Below are 14,592 nucleotides of genomic sequence, written 5' to 3'. Positions count from 1 at the left end.
TGCAGGGTCCGAAAGTGAGAGCAGTAGCGCCCAAAACTGATAGATAGAGAGAACTTTCGGTAAAAAAAATTGATGGTTTCTTCCCTTTTTTTATTTGTTTGTCGAAGTTGCTTAATTGGAAAGAATTAAATGCTCAAATTTATATGCAAATGTTTGGTTTTGTTTAAACCATTTGTAATATATTGTCATTTAACGTGGGACGATTGACGTGTTATATGGATAATATTTGTCGAATGATGTAAATTTATTCTAGTTACCAATTTAATGTGTCTAATTCCTTAACAAAAAAAAAATTATGTATCTAGTTATCTTTTTAGAAACGGAAAATTATTAGTCGCAACTAAATTTGTAACCAAAATAAATGCACATCATTGTACGGAAATCAATATTGAGGATTGACGTGTTACGTGAATATTATTTGTTGAGTGAATTACAACTAATTTTACTTAACAGACCAATTTATACGGAAATGATGAACAATTTGTCACATCAATTCTAATGGACACCATGTGACTATTACATTGGATAAAATTTGTCGTAAAGGAGAAATCAGTATTGCAGTGAACTTTACTTTTTTCTTACTGGGTACTTACTGTATTTCAGCTACTTTGTGTACCTTGGAGGTCTTAATACCAATATCTTTAGCCTTAATGTACCCAATCTTTGAAAGTTAGAATCTTTAGGTAACTTATTAATTTGGTGTGATTTGGCTTTTAGTTTTTATGAATGTGGAGTGGTTCGGAAAAGTGTATTTTGGAGGCCCAACACTCTAAATTTGGACACTAAAATCATTAGCCTTAATGTACGACATCCTTTTCTCAAAGTTAAAACTTTTGAATAAGTGGTTTAAGTGAGTCAGATTTTACTTTTATTTTTGTATGGAGGTGGATGATTTATGAACATGTATTTATTAAAGAATGATTAAAAAATATGTTATAGGATGTAGAGCCTAAACTATGTAACACAAGCATACTGGTACTAGCACCGTATACTGAATCGATCCGCGCTTTAGGTTACATTGGGTTAGATAATATCTTTTTTTTTTTATGAAATCATTGGGTTAGATAATATCGGAATTAAGATTTTCATACTAGTTACCATGTTGGGGCTTCATATACATACGATAATTGAAAGACAACTTCAACTGTCCAATTCTTTGTGTTATGTCGACTTCCGGGAAAGTGTAATAAGTATTTGCTTATTTACTACTATTATTTAAACCACATCAACCGTTGTGATTTTTCAATATATTTTATCCATTAATATAGAATGATAATTACAATGTGGAGAAGGCAACCAATTTGTTAGCTTCTTATTGATGAAAGGAATAGCTTCCCTCTTCAAACCGAAATCCGTAATAGACAAAGAACAAGGCCAATTTTTTATTTTACCTCAACCAGTGGTTCATTGAATTGTTATCAAATTTTTTATTTATGGGTTTATCTCAAGTATTCTCCTAAGAGCATCCCCAGTGCAACACTCAAACTCTAAATCTTAGAGTCCCACATAGGATTTTTTAGAGTTTTTCTTTAAAATCCAGCTCCAATGCAAAACTCAATATGAATCTCTAAAGTAATGTTTCAAGATTTATTTTAGAGATCCTTAAGAAGACACTCTAAATTTTGAGTGTCCACTTGAGGATCTCTAAGTGCCACATAAGAAATTCAATTAGTTTTTAAACCAAAATATATGTTTTTAGAGTTACTTTTGAGTGTTGCATTAGAGAAGGTTTTGTAATAGAGTGTATTTAAATGGCCAAATAGGAAAGAGACCATTTAGAGATCCATTTTTCACACTTGACACAAGATTTTTAGAGTTTTTCTTGAGTCTTGCATAGGAGATGCTTTAAATTCTTAAGTAATTAAGAATCAAATGCTTACTAAAACCATGTATTGAATTTACATTATTAGCTTTAGTTGTGAATGTTATGTATAAACTGTGTGTTCATTGACTTTCTTGAATACTCGAGGTTTACCAGATGAATAATATGGTTCCTAACCAAAGATATTTTAGGATCGTAAGTTTTCTTAAGTGCGTCAGATTGTTATTAATATATGTATATTGCTTCTTGGTTGGTGTTGTCAAACATTTTACTACTCATGCGAGGAACATGTAGGACTTATTCGGCGATCGAAGTTGTAAGTAAGAAAGGATAATTTCGTGGAAGGACTTTCTTTTGGAATATGATCTGTATTTTCAAAACTAACAAACTGTTCATGACGCTCAGATTTTTAGAGAATAATAATTTTGTCCTCTCTAAAATCCTTGTTGGGGGATCAGTAAATTGCTTTGGACGATTATAATGGTATAGAAGACAAAAATTTTAAATTTTAAAATATTTTAAATTTTAAAATATCTTGATGCTAATGAATAATACAAAAAACGATATAATTGGTACTTTTATTATCAAACAAGGGAGTTTCATGTCCATGTGGTTGAGATTATTAAAATGTATAAAATAAATTTACGCAACATTAGAGTCTTAATTTTGTGTTTAGTTTCAATCAAGATTAGATTTGTTAACATAATATTGGACTGCACTAACAATAAGTATTTCGTCTTCTTCAACTCAATGAATTAATACCAACTTTTTCATTTGGATAAGAGTGTGCATATCTTTTAGTGCTTACTTCAATATGATTCTTTATCATATGCTTTGCACTGGGATAAGTTTGTTGGTGATTTATCTAACGTGTTCACTGTGAGGTGGAAATGTGGCTTATGATGGGAAGATGGGACGTAAGTCTTCCTACTTCGTTTCTAATTCTTTGTATTTTTGTCGGACTTGTTTATATATATGAAGTTACATTTTTCTCATATCCATCACTAATGTCACAAAAACCAGTAGATGCTTGCGCCTCAAAGTGAAGCGGTCTGTTTCGCCTTGAGGTGTACGCATGTACAAAAGAAAAAATTGCAGGCATTGTTTGAGTTTATATGTTTCTCGCATGAATAGTTTCTACAAGTTGGGGATGGTTTGCTAGTCCTGACAATAAGATATATTTTTCTCAAAAGAACTTATTCAACGATTGAGGTGAATGCGTTCTGAAACAAACTGCTTTGAGGCGTGTGCACGACAAACTATTATACACGTATCACCTTGTAATATAGCTTCATCATATACTTTTTGGATTTTCGGTGGAGATAATTTATATAAGTTGAGAATGGTTTGCTAGTCATCACAATAGGATATTTTTAGTCAGTCTGAAGATTACCTCTTGTTTTTACAGCAAATGGATCGAGAGAAAAATTTATTTCGTGATTGAGTTGATGCATGCCTTTTTTTTTTTTTTGATGAGAGAACATAGCATATAAAACGAACGAGAGTACTACAACCACACAAACGGCTAAAGAAAAGCCGACACAAACAAGAGTACTACAAACACACAAAACAACTAAAGTAAAGCCGACACAAAAGAAGGTACAGAATTCCATTCTTTCCTTTCTCCATTTCTTCTTCCCCATTTCGCAATCGCATCAGCTGGAGCATTGCAATCCCTAGAAACATAGGTGAACATGATTCCTTCGAAATTGTTTATAAGGGCTTGAATTTGTTGTATCATCTTTAACGATTACCAGTGTAGACCGATATTATGACCGTTGATGAATTTGATCAGTGCTTGGTTATCGCTTTCTATATGAGCATGAGTAATATTTAATTGTAATGCCCATTGCATACTAGATAGGATAGCAAATCCTTCACATTCTTCCGCGTTTTGGCTTCGCACCGAATTTGCTGTTGCTATAATGAATTTCGACTTTTCATCTCTGATAATACATCCTATTCCGGCCGGTTCTGTATCTTTTGTAAACGAGGCGTCAACATTCAACTTTAAATATGGTGTCGATGGAGGTCTCCATTTTTTTTCCTTAGTAGATTTCCTGCATTTGTTAGTGATAACCGTCTCAATCTTGAGAGGAGCGATAGACGCATTATTAATTCGGTCTATGATTTGTCGAGGATTCTGTTTGTTCGTGTTAAAACTATTTTCACATCTAGCTTTCCAAATGAACCAAAGTATTTTGGCATATTGGTTGGTAGTATCCTCATTTAGGGTTTTCCATTGTGTTATCCATTGATTAGTCGAGCTAATCTGATCTGTTCTCACATCATAATTGAACCAAATTGCTTTAGCAAACGTGCAGTGCAGCATCACATGATCTAAAGTTTCGTTTTCATCGCAATTAATACAGGAGAATTGGTCTTCAATGAATTTGCCAATTTTCGCTTTAAAAGGTAAGCTATTTGTACAACATTTCCATAGGAAAAGCTTCACACGTGGTATAGTATTCAAGTACCAGATAAATCCCCATTCGAGATGGTCCTGCATCACATTCATGCGTTCCGTTCTTAAATAATAATACATTGATTTTATCGAGAAATTACCTGATTTAGTTAATGTCCATATCGGTTTATCTTCCTGATTATTTTGGAGGTTGATACTGAGGATAGCACTGCATATATCATCGTTAAAACATTGCTGCAACATCTGAAAATTCCAAGTGTTGTTAGTAATAAGTTGTGCAACCCATTTAATGTTGGATCCCGTATGGTTAGTTATGGGAGGGGGGTGGTTTGGGATCCAATAGTCACTCCAAACGTTAATGTTAGACCCTGTATTAATGTTCCAGAAGATAAGACAATCCATATTAGAATAATGCTTAACAATAGATTTCCAAGGCCAAGAATGGGTAGTTTTGGGAGGGGTGGGCCGATAGGTTTTAGGAAAGTATTTACTTTTAAGCACACGAACCCAAATGGCCTTAGGGTTATTAATAATACGCCAGATAATTTTACTGAGAAAAGCCTGATTATCAAAATGAGGGAGGCGTAACCCCAGACCACCTAGTTTCTTTGGCTTGCAAATAGCCGACCAGTTGATAGTATGGAAAGTTTTGGATTTTCCCTACCAGAAAGTCCTTTGGAGGGACTCAATGCTGTTACATATGCCTTTTGGAATAACAAAGCACTGCATTTGGTATAGGAGAACGCCCGCTGCGATAGTAGAAATGACTACCGAGCGACCAGCTTGAGAGAGAAGATTAGATTGCCACTTGGCGAGCTTGTTTTTGATTTGGTTGAGAAGGGGTTGAAAGATAGATTTTTTGTTTTTACCAATGAATAGATTTGTGCCAAGATATTTGTCACCAGTCGAGGATTGATGAACTTTAAGTTCACGGATAATCATACGTTTGAATTTCGGATGCGAGTTCTTGGAAAAGAAAATATTGGATTTGGAGTAATTAATCATCTGACCCGACGCATCACTAAATTCTTTAAGAATCAGCTTGAGGTTGTGAATGTTGTCAAGAGAATTTTGACCAAAGATAATACAGTCGTCTGCAAAGAGAAGATGATTAATAGTGAGATCCGAATTAGAGACCGGGAAGCCAATGAAGGGGTGATGACTGTTATGCCTGTCAAGGAGGCGGCTTAGACCTTCCATAGCAATAGCGAAAAGGAAAGGTGAAAGCGGGTTGCCCTGACGAATCCCCCTGCTAACATTGAAAGTGCGCCCGGGACGTCCATTGATCAGAACGGCCATGGAACTAGAGTTGAGACAAGTACGAACAAGCCTGGTCCAGCCAGGGGCGAAGCCTATCAGGAGCATAATTTGCTCCAGATAATGCCATTCAATCCGATCAAAAGCTTTGGACATATCCAGTTTGAGGCCGAAATAACTCTTCGCGCCTTTGATCTTTTTGAAGGAATGAATCAACTCCTGGCTAATCATGATATTGTCAGTGATTTGCCTACCCGGAACATAAGCAGCTTGGAACGGGGATATGATATCAGCCAGAGTAGGTTTGAGTCTATTGGCAAGGATTTTAGTGATAATTTTGTATGTAGTGTTAAGAAGACTAATCGGCCTATAGTCAGCCGGAGTTTGAGGAGTTTTGGTTTTAGGGATTAGGCAGATATGGGTGTGATTAGACATCATAGGGAGAGTCGCTTCTCGAAAGAAGACAGAAACCATCTTGTGAAGATCCTCCTTTACTGTATCCCAGTTGGCTTGATAGAATAGAGGAGGATATCCATCCGGCCCAGGAGCAGCTCCAGATCTCAAAGAGAAAGTGGCCTTACGGATTTCATCTAAAATCGGAATCACAGTAAGAGTATCATTTTGGAGTTGTGATATCTGAGGGTTGAAACAATCAATAAGATTAGTAGAAAGGGTGGAACCAGCGGTAGCCGAAATATTCTGGAGGTGAGTAACAAAAACATTGGCTATTTGAGCTTCATCATTAGTCCACGTGTTGTCCTCCAACTTAATGGAATGTATTTGATTTTTCCGATTTCTCGTGGTGGCTTTCGCATGGAAGTACTGAGTATTGCGATCACCTAAATTGATGTTAGCTACTCTCGATTTTTCTTTCCACATGCTTTCCTGTTGTAAAAGCAGAGTTTCGATCTGATTGAAAGTATCTTTGAACTGGTCAGCATTATTAATGAATTGGAGTTGCTGGGTGAGGCTCTTAATCTTATTATCAATGTGACCAAAAATCTCTTTATTCCACTTAGAGAGTTTAATGGCCAGGGAGTTAAGTTTGGTTTGAATCTGGCAGGGAAGAGAACTCCAGTTAGTTTTAATGAATTGAACACAATTAGGATGGGACATCCAGGTGCGAATGAATTTGAAAGGTTTACGCCCTAGATTGGAATTAGATTTAGTGGAGAGAAAAATGGGGTTGTGATCAGAGCCTAACGTAGGCAGATGAGTGGGTTTAGAGTGAGGATAATTGGTAAGCCAGGTGTGGTTCACTAAAGCCCTATCTAGTCTCTCTTGTATAAGGTTACCATTAAATTGTTTGTTAGACCAGGTGAACGGGTATCCCACATAACCTACATCCTGAAGACCCAAATTATTGATATTCTGCTTACTAAATTCAATAGAACTATGCGGCACTTCTTTACCTCCTAGCTTTTCAGACTGGTCAAAAATACAGTTTAAGTCTCCTATAACTAGCCAGGGGATATGGGGGTCAGGGGCTAATTGGGCTAGAATCTCCCAAGGTTTGGTTTTATCCCTACTGTACGGGCTTCCATAGAAGCCCGTTATATAAAAGATGTTGTCCTTGTCTCCAAAAGAGCCATGCACATGAATCATATTGTTGTCAGAGTAAATAACATTAATATCAAAGTGGGGAGACCAATAAAGGGCTAGACCTCCGGCTTTATTGACCGGGTCTATAACATGCTTGTCGTAGATGCTAGTCAAATTCAGAAGTTTATCAAGATTTGTGTTGATACATTTGGTTTCAGAAAGAAAAAGCAAGTCAGGATTATGCTCCTTAATTAGTCCGCTAAGGTGCTTGCGATTAGCAAAATTCCCACATCCACGGACATTCCAAGCAAGAATGGAGGGCTCCATCTACAGCACCAATAGAGGGACCACCTACCTATACAAGACCAGAGGCTAGACCCACCTAAACCAACCCCATCAGAACAGGTTCAGCCTAAACTATAAATCTAAGGGCACCTCTGAGGAGATACTACCTACCTAATCAAAACTAGAGGCCCGACCCACCTAAGAGGAAAGCACCCCTCCAAAAGGCACTTATAGATTTTACCTCCTAAGGGCACCTCACTGAGTCAATGTCACTGCTCCACCAGGCTACTCCCAAAAGAGCCCACACAAAACCCAAAGAGCCCAAAACAGGGACCCACCGAAGAGGGCCACCACAGAGCCAAAATCACTGCTCAAACACGGCCACTAAAAGATTCTACCTCCTAAGCGCACCTTGACTGAGTCAAAGCCACTGCTCAAGCAAGGCCACACCCTAAAGCCTCTAGGAATCTAAGGACCGTCCACTAGATCTACTTAAAGGTCTAAAGTCAGAAAATCAGTAGCTTAGTTGACTAGACTCGGATGTGTATAAGGAAAGAACATGAAGCACATAAAGTCAACTAGAAACACCACAGAAGGAAAAGAGACAGACCCAACCTAAAGACCAAACAAGGACAACAAAGCAAAATCAAAAGTAAATACTATAGTAAGTGAGAGAGGAGATTGCAACTAAGGCCAACAATAACACTACTAGTTCAACAGAAAAAACAGGAATATCTTTTTTTTTTTTTTTAAGAATCACAAGCTAATAAAAAAACCAGAACTATAGAACTTAAGAATTCACTACAAAGAACTAAGAATAGATACCAGAGATCTATCTAGAAAGCCAAAACCATCTCAGAGTCCTTGAGACCCATAAGAATGGACATGCAAGGTGATAAACAATCAGATCAGAGAAGTAGGTCTGAGATAATGAAATAAGAAACTAATAGATTCCTATCAACAAAATTTGCTAGAGGACTATAGAAGTAAGGAAGCAAAGAGATTAAAAGAAAGATCAGAGAACTCCCTGGTGGCTTCAGTTGCTGGAAGAGATAAGTGAAATCCCTGATGACTTTATCTTTACAGCTGGATCTTCTTATCTTTTAAACTTCTGATTTGAGAAGGGAGAGGCTGAATCGATGATAATGGTTTAGGTTGTGGTTTCAGTCCGGATCTAATAAAAGTGTTTCTTCCATTTATTGTTGGATTCATCTATCATCTAAGCTATGATTTGTGTTGAGAGGGTCTATGTATCACCAATTAAGATTGCTGATGTTGAGGATCTAAAAGATTTTCTATAGCTAGATTGGAAAATTGTTTGTGGCGGCTAGGGTTTGATGGAAAGGAGAAAGGGAAAAAACCTAGAAAGGTGACGTCACTCGGGACTCTCTCTCTCTCCTAAAAAACCCTTCAAAATCTTGAGTTGATGCATGCCTTTGGTTGTATTGATGTTATTTATTTAATGGGGAATATAATGTATGAATGTGTTGGTGCAACTATATCTATATATTTGTTAAATCTAATCAACCTGAATAGAACAATGTCAGATCGTACCCACTCATCTAATATTATCTTTCAAACGACGGTCAATGCGTGGTTATCATCAAAACTGACGCCATACAGCCCATCATCTTAGTCATGCCTTGCCACAACTTATCCAAGCGCAAAAAGGGGACCGAAGGTCGAGTTCTAAACTCTAATTTTGAATTCTTTCCTTGAACTGCAAAACACCTCACTAACTTGAGCATCCACTATTTTCTTTAGTTTTGCAGGCTCTGTTTCATCGGGAAGATAACCGAGAAAACTACTTCTCAACATCATCAGAAAACATTCAAACAAATGTGGAGGGTTAATTTCTTGGTGAGAAATAACTGTCATCATGTACATCATAGCTTTGATACATGAAAAAACACTCATTAGTTGGTGAGAAATAGCGTTCACATGTACATCATAGTTATATTCTTTCATGTTTGATAATTTGGAAGAACTCACCCTATTAAACTTTTTTTCGATTTTTACAATTTGAATTTTCATTCATCTTCACTGATTTCTCTGGGTGACATCTGATGCACTTGATTCTTTTTGTTAGCAGTAGAGGCGGATTTACCCAAATTGATGATAGACCCTATTTTGGCATGTTGAATTCATCTATCTCTGTCTTCTGAGTTTCAACATGATTTTAATAGAGGCCTAAGACTACCCCTCATCAAAGGTCAAACTCCAAAAGAAATCAACACATGATATTACCACGACCAAAGGTTGCATTTCTTCATATTTATTTAGTTTTGTATCTCCGTTTCATGTGTTTTGTCTGTTTTCATAAGGGATAGAAGTGATAAGTTTCTCTTTAGGCTTGAATTCAAAGTTTTCAACAATCTTTGGACATTCTAATATTCTCTCAAGCATATTGAGATTGAATTTTATTTTGTTCATTAGGAGAATGTATCTAACTTGTAATTCGTATTTCCCGTGTGTGTTTTATCTCCTAGGTTAGAAGATCCGGAATAGCTGGTAGAATCTGAAAGTATTGGAGGATGGAAGAACTGAAAAGCAAGGCGTCGGATGAATGTTTGAAACCCAGCAGATTGAAGAACGATACAGTCACACTTTATTTTTGCCCGAGAAATAGTTTCTTAATGTGTATTGCATATATTTGAAAGTGCCTAGTTAGATTGTTGTTTCTGGGAAGGTTATGGTTACCACAGGAACCACAAAAACCTATATGGATCTATGATCGAAGGTCAGTTGATTGTTATTCTTAACATATATATTTTTTTTCATGAATGAAGTACATTCCCTTCAGTAGAAATCCACGTCAAAATGTAAAGACGCTTAGTTTACATGATTTGTGATATAGGTTCGCTACTTCAGAATGGTATATGGATTTATTTCTTTTACTTCTTGCAAGTCTCTTTTTTTTTTTGTTGAAATCTTGCAAGTCTCTTAATAACCCAACTAACATAATTACGTTAAGACTCATTTACAGCTTTTTTTTTTGCTGCAAACTCTTTTGGGTTTCTCCATAGTAGAGATTAAAATTCAAAATCCAACATAGGTTTCTCCATAGGTGGTATCCATTGTAAATAGTGTGTTATGTAAGGAGAACTCCACATTCATTTTGGTGTTTCCTTATTAAATTTTGGTATGTGCCCAAATGGTGGCCCATATATGGAGAATTGGATCTGAAAATAGTTGTCCATATAAGATAATTGGTTGTCTATATATTGGCCACCGCCTAAATTTGTATTCATCAACTCTGCCCAAGCTCTAAATAGTTTTAAACCAATTTGATCTGATCTAAACATATTTGTCCTGTTAGGGAACCACATATGCCTCAGATACTATAAGACCACGACAGATAAGTTTGGTTCGTCGCATGGATTTGTTCAACGGATAACTGAAAAAATCAGACCAAATCATATATTGATGTCTTTTGTATATTACATACATCTTGCAACAATATATATATACTAGGTATAACCCGTGCCTCCGGCACGGGCACTTTCATTATGCACTATACATATGTAAATTACGTGTGTAAATAAGTGGTAAAGTTAAAAAAAATCAAAGATGAGAAAGAAAACGAAAGACGAGAATCTCATTTTGTATTTAGGATTAGCAAAAGATCAGGAAGAAAAATTACAAAAGAGAAGAATCAACAATTATTTTCGAAATTTTGGCAAGGCTCCAGTGATAAAATACATGGTAAAAATGAACCAAACACCCATGGGTATCAATCATAAACATAATGTTGCGTATAGCTGAAGTATTACTCTTGTACCATAAGTGAAAAATAAAAACTATGCATTTAAAATTTTAAAATATGAAATCTTGAAGTTCAATATATTTTTTATTCATTCCCATATAATAAATCTATATGATATTTAGATACAAAAACCTGTCCACAAGATATGGATCTCCTACGATGCAAACATTGATGTCTCCTCGTCGTTCTTTCATAAGATGTAATGCATAATAATTCAAACCATATATCGTCTCCAAAATAATTTAGGCCAATTCGACAAATCTTCGTTGTACAACATTCTTGAGGTTGGGTAGGGGCAGAGATGACGAGTACAAAATACTATATTAGTGAATTCTAAAACTTTCACCAACCCATTAAGAAGCGAAACTCTTCAAAAAGAAGAAACTCAATACATAAAAGTAAACATTTTATCAGTTCTATCTGAAGGGTAAAAATTTTTGACGAAGTGAAAGACAGAAATTAGCATTCTTCAGTCTGTATTATTGCTGTAAACCATTATATCTCACCGTAAATTGTTGATTCTCTTGACCATCAACATCTTTCTTCCTATTCTCAATGTTGTTATCCGTTTTCCCATCACAAACCTGAAAAAATAAAATACGAAAATCAAAAGTTGAAAGACTCATCAAATACCAACAGAAAGGAGACCTAAGAACAAGGGAACACGAGCATGAACATGTTCAGATTGGCAATGAAGGCAGGTCGATAGAAGAGATCCTTCAGCCTGAATCCCTTAAGACCCCTAACACCTTCATGGAGCTTGAACCCAGCATTCTGCTCACTCATGGTGAAGTTAGAGTCGCTATATCCGGTATTACATCAATAACAATTAATAAATTCGGTGTTCCGATATTGAGAAAAATAATGTAAAATTTACATAAAAATCCGTTAAAAATATAAGATTTGAAGATTGTAAAATTGCACATCCGTAAAAATTCTACGGGAGAAAGACTTTAGTTTCATTTTTTCGAGGTAAAGAAATTAAAGTGATACTATAATAAAATGAGTCGAAGTCAATAATTTGGAAACCCTCTGAGTTCAATGAGCTATCGCGATCATAAAACTGTAAAAATAAATTCCATAAAATTTTAATCAAATTCATGAAACTGAAGATAATTTTCATTGAATAATAAAATAAATTAATAAACTTCAAAGATTAACAGAAACACCCACATGCTGAAACAAAAACGAATTCTGAATGAAGAACTAAAGTATCTTGAATTTAACCGGAACTAAAAAAATAAAGCAGAATGTAATTCAGGGCGTTATACTCTAAATACACTTTTTCTTTGTATCAAAGTCACCCGAAAATAACCTAAAAACAATAGATCACCAATACCAGTAGCAAAATGAACATGAAATAGAAAAAGACCTAACATGAAATAATGATTTTAATTCAATTCTTCCCTAAAAAAATTGATTACCAATACCCCAAGAAGGATAATAATATGAATAGGAACTAAAAAAGAAACCTAATATAAAAACTATTTTAGTTTTGATATGAAACCAAAATAAAAATCTTAACATGATGATGAAATCAAAGGTAAACTAAGTATGCTACCAGATATGTGACACCCATGCTAAAGAAATTGTTTTTTATTCCATTATTTGATTGCATAAGAAATAGACTAATAATCAACAAATAAACTGCAACCTTTCCTTGCTAATTCTTAAGCATGAGAAGAGAGCAGGTGAAGTTTCAACAACATCCATCAAAGAAATCCAAATTCTGACAACCCATCCAAATAAAATCCTAAATCATAAACCCTAAATCGTAAAATAAAAGAATCCAAATAATTATCAAACAAAGAGAATGAATCCTAATAATAAAATGAAAAAAAAAAAAAAATTGTCACCTTCAGACATTACCATGGCTAAATATTCTCTGCCTTCAATAGAGGGAGAGAGACCAACACAAGATCAATAGAATGTGGGGAAGAGAATGAGCTATGGAGGATTAATTCAATTTGGCGTTTTGCATTAACAATGAGAATCAGAGCTGAAAAAAACTTAAAGTGCAACAATCAATTCACCATTTAAGAGGGCAACATTATGTAAAGGAAGATTGTAAGGGAGTTGAAAAGATTGTAACGTGTGAAAACAAACAAATCTAATGGTGGAGATGACAAAACATTTTCAAAAAAAATTTCTCATTTGGACCAGATTAAGCGTTTTGTTTACTTCCTAGAATATAGTGGGTCAATAAATTTGTAAAAATTAGGGTGGGTAACAGATCAAAGGGTGTAGATCGTATCAAATTCACAACCAGCGACCGGATTTGTCTTTCGACTTGTCACAGTCAGCAAAAAACTTTGCGTTTTATATAATATATATATATATATATATATATTTATATTTATATTTATATTTATATTTATATTTATATTAAGATACACGATGGAGTGAGGAGATTTCATTATTAAGTCAGTTTCATAAAAAATATCAAAACAAAACAAACCCTAATTGGTTTCTCTTCCGTTTTAATTTTTACATTTTCTCCCTCACCACTCACGGGTTGCTCCCATCTTCTTCTTCTCTTAATGACCTAATTAGGCTCTTGGCAATATTGTCTCTCAAATCCAACCAACTAACTCAACACGGTATCACGAGCATAAAGACTTCTTCTATATCGATCATCTCATTTCAGAAGCTAGATTCCCATCTTCGTGTTACAAATAAATCATCCATCTTCAAAGGGCAGTAACAAAATCTTACTGATTTACTTTTTCTAATTTTTTGTCAATTTTTTCAAATTTTTTTTTCAAAATTTTTTCAACTTAATTTAGGTTAGAGATCGATTATGTCGTGTTATGGTTCATTTCTAATACTGAATTAACCAAAACCCGTCCGCGATCGGAACCAAATTCCATTTTTTAGTTCCTGACCCCAAACCGGATTAACCCAAACTCGATAAAATTGAACTATTCTATTTTTGGTTCTCGAACCAAATCTGGTTTATTCTAATCCCAGATAACCCAAAATCGTCCGCGACCGGAACCATAACTCTGTTATTGGTTCCCGATTACCCCCGTCCCTCTTCTCCGACGACTTAACCATTAGGGTTTCGGTTTTCGCCGGAAATCACCCACTCCTTGCCGGTACGAAGCATAATCAAGCATCTCGGAGACCCAAAACCCTAAAGAGCCTAATTACGTCATTTTTGGTTAAACATATCGGCAAAGTGGTTTTTTCATACTAATTTTCATATCGAAAACATTTATCATATTCCAACCTTCAAATTTAATTTGATTTCTGTACGGCAGATATGTAAATCTTTACATTGTCTTGCGACTTTCTCACCTTCTCAGTCCGTCTTTGTAGGCGCCTTGACAACTCGTCTGCTTAGACAAGCTGATGAGGTTGGTGATTTGTACGTTTTACGCCATAAATCTTCAACACTTACTCTCCATAAGTCGCTCGAACTTTGGCACAGACGATCGAGACATCCTAGTTTGGATCGTCTCAAACACTTATCTCAATGTTTTGATTTTATTC

General features: G+C 35.3%; 1 long non-coding RNA gene across 2 annotated transcripts; it reads left to right on the top strand.

The window, feature by feature from the left end:
- Positions 1-297: 297 nt before the first annotated feature.
- Positions 298-10,238, top strand: LOC147549517 (uncharacterized). 2 transcript variants are annotated; one of them, XR_015238460.1, is made up of 6 exons: positions 298-932; positions 983-3,266; positions 8,755-9,012; positions 9,096-9,191; positions 9,424-9,589; positions 9,821-10,238. It is a non-coding gene; the product is annotated as an uncharacterized LOC147549517 (long non-coding RNA). The 2 variants fall into 2 exon arrangements; XR_015238461.1 differs by lacking the exons at positions 298-932; positions 9,424-9,589 and having other exon boundaries at positions 1,134-3,266; positions 9,104-9,191.
- Positions 10,239-14,592: the final 4,354 nt, after the last annotated feature.

The sequence above is a fragment of the Eschscholzia californica genome, unplaced genomic scaffold (assembly GCF_041429995.1).
Source record: "Eschscholzia californica isolate CP2 unplaced genomic scaffold, dmEscCali1.0.p SCAF_3, whole genome shotgun sequence".
NCBI lineage: Eukaryota > Viridiplantae > Streptophyta > Magnoliopsida > Ranunculales > Papaveraceae > Eschscholzia > Eschscholzia californica.
Note: the sequence above shows the minus strand (reverse complement) of the source record. Positions and strands in the feature narration are given on the sequence as shown.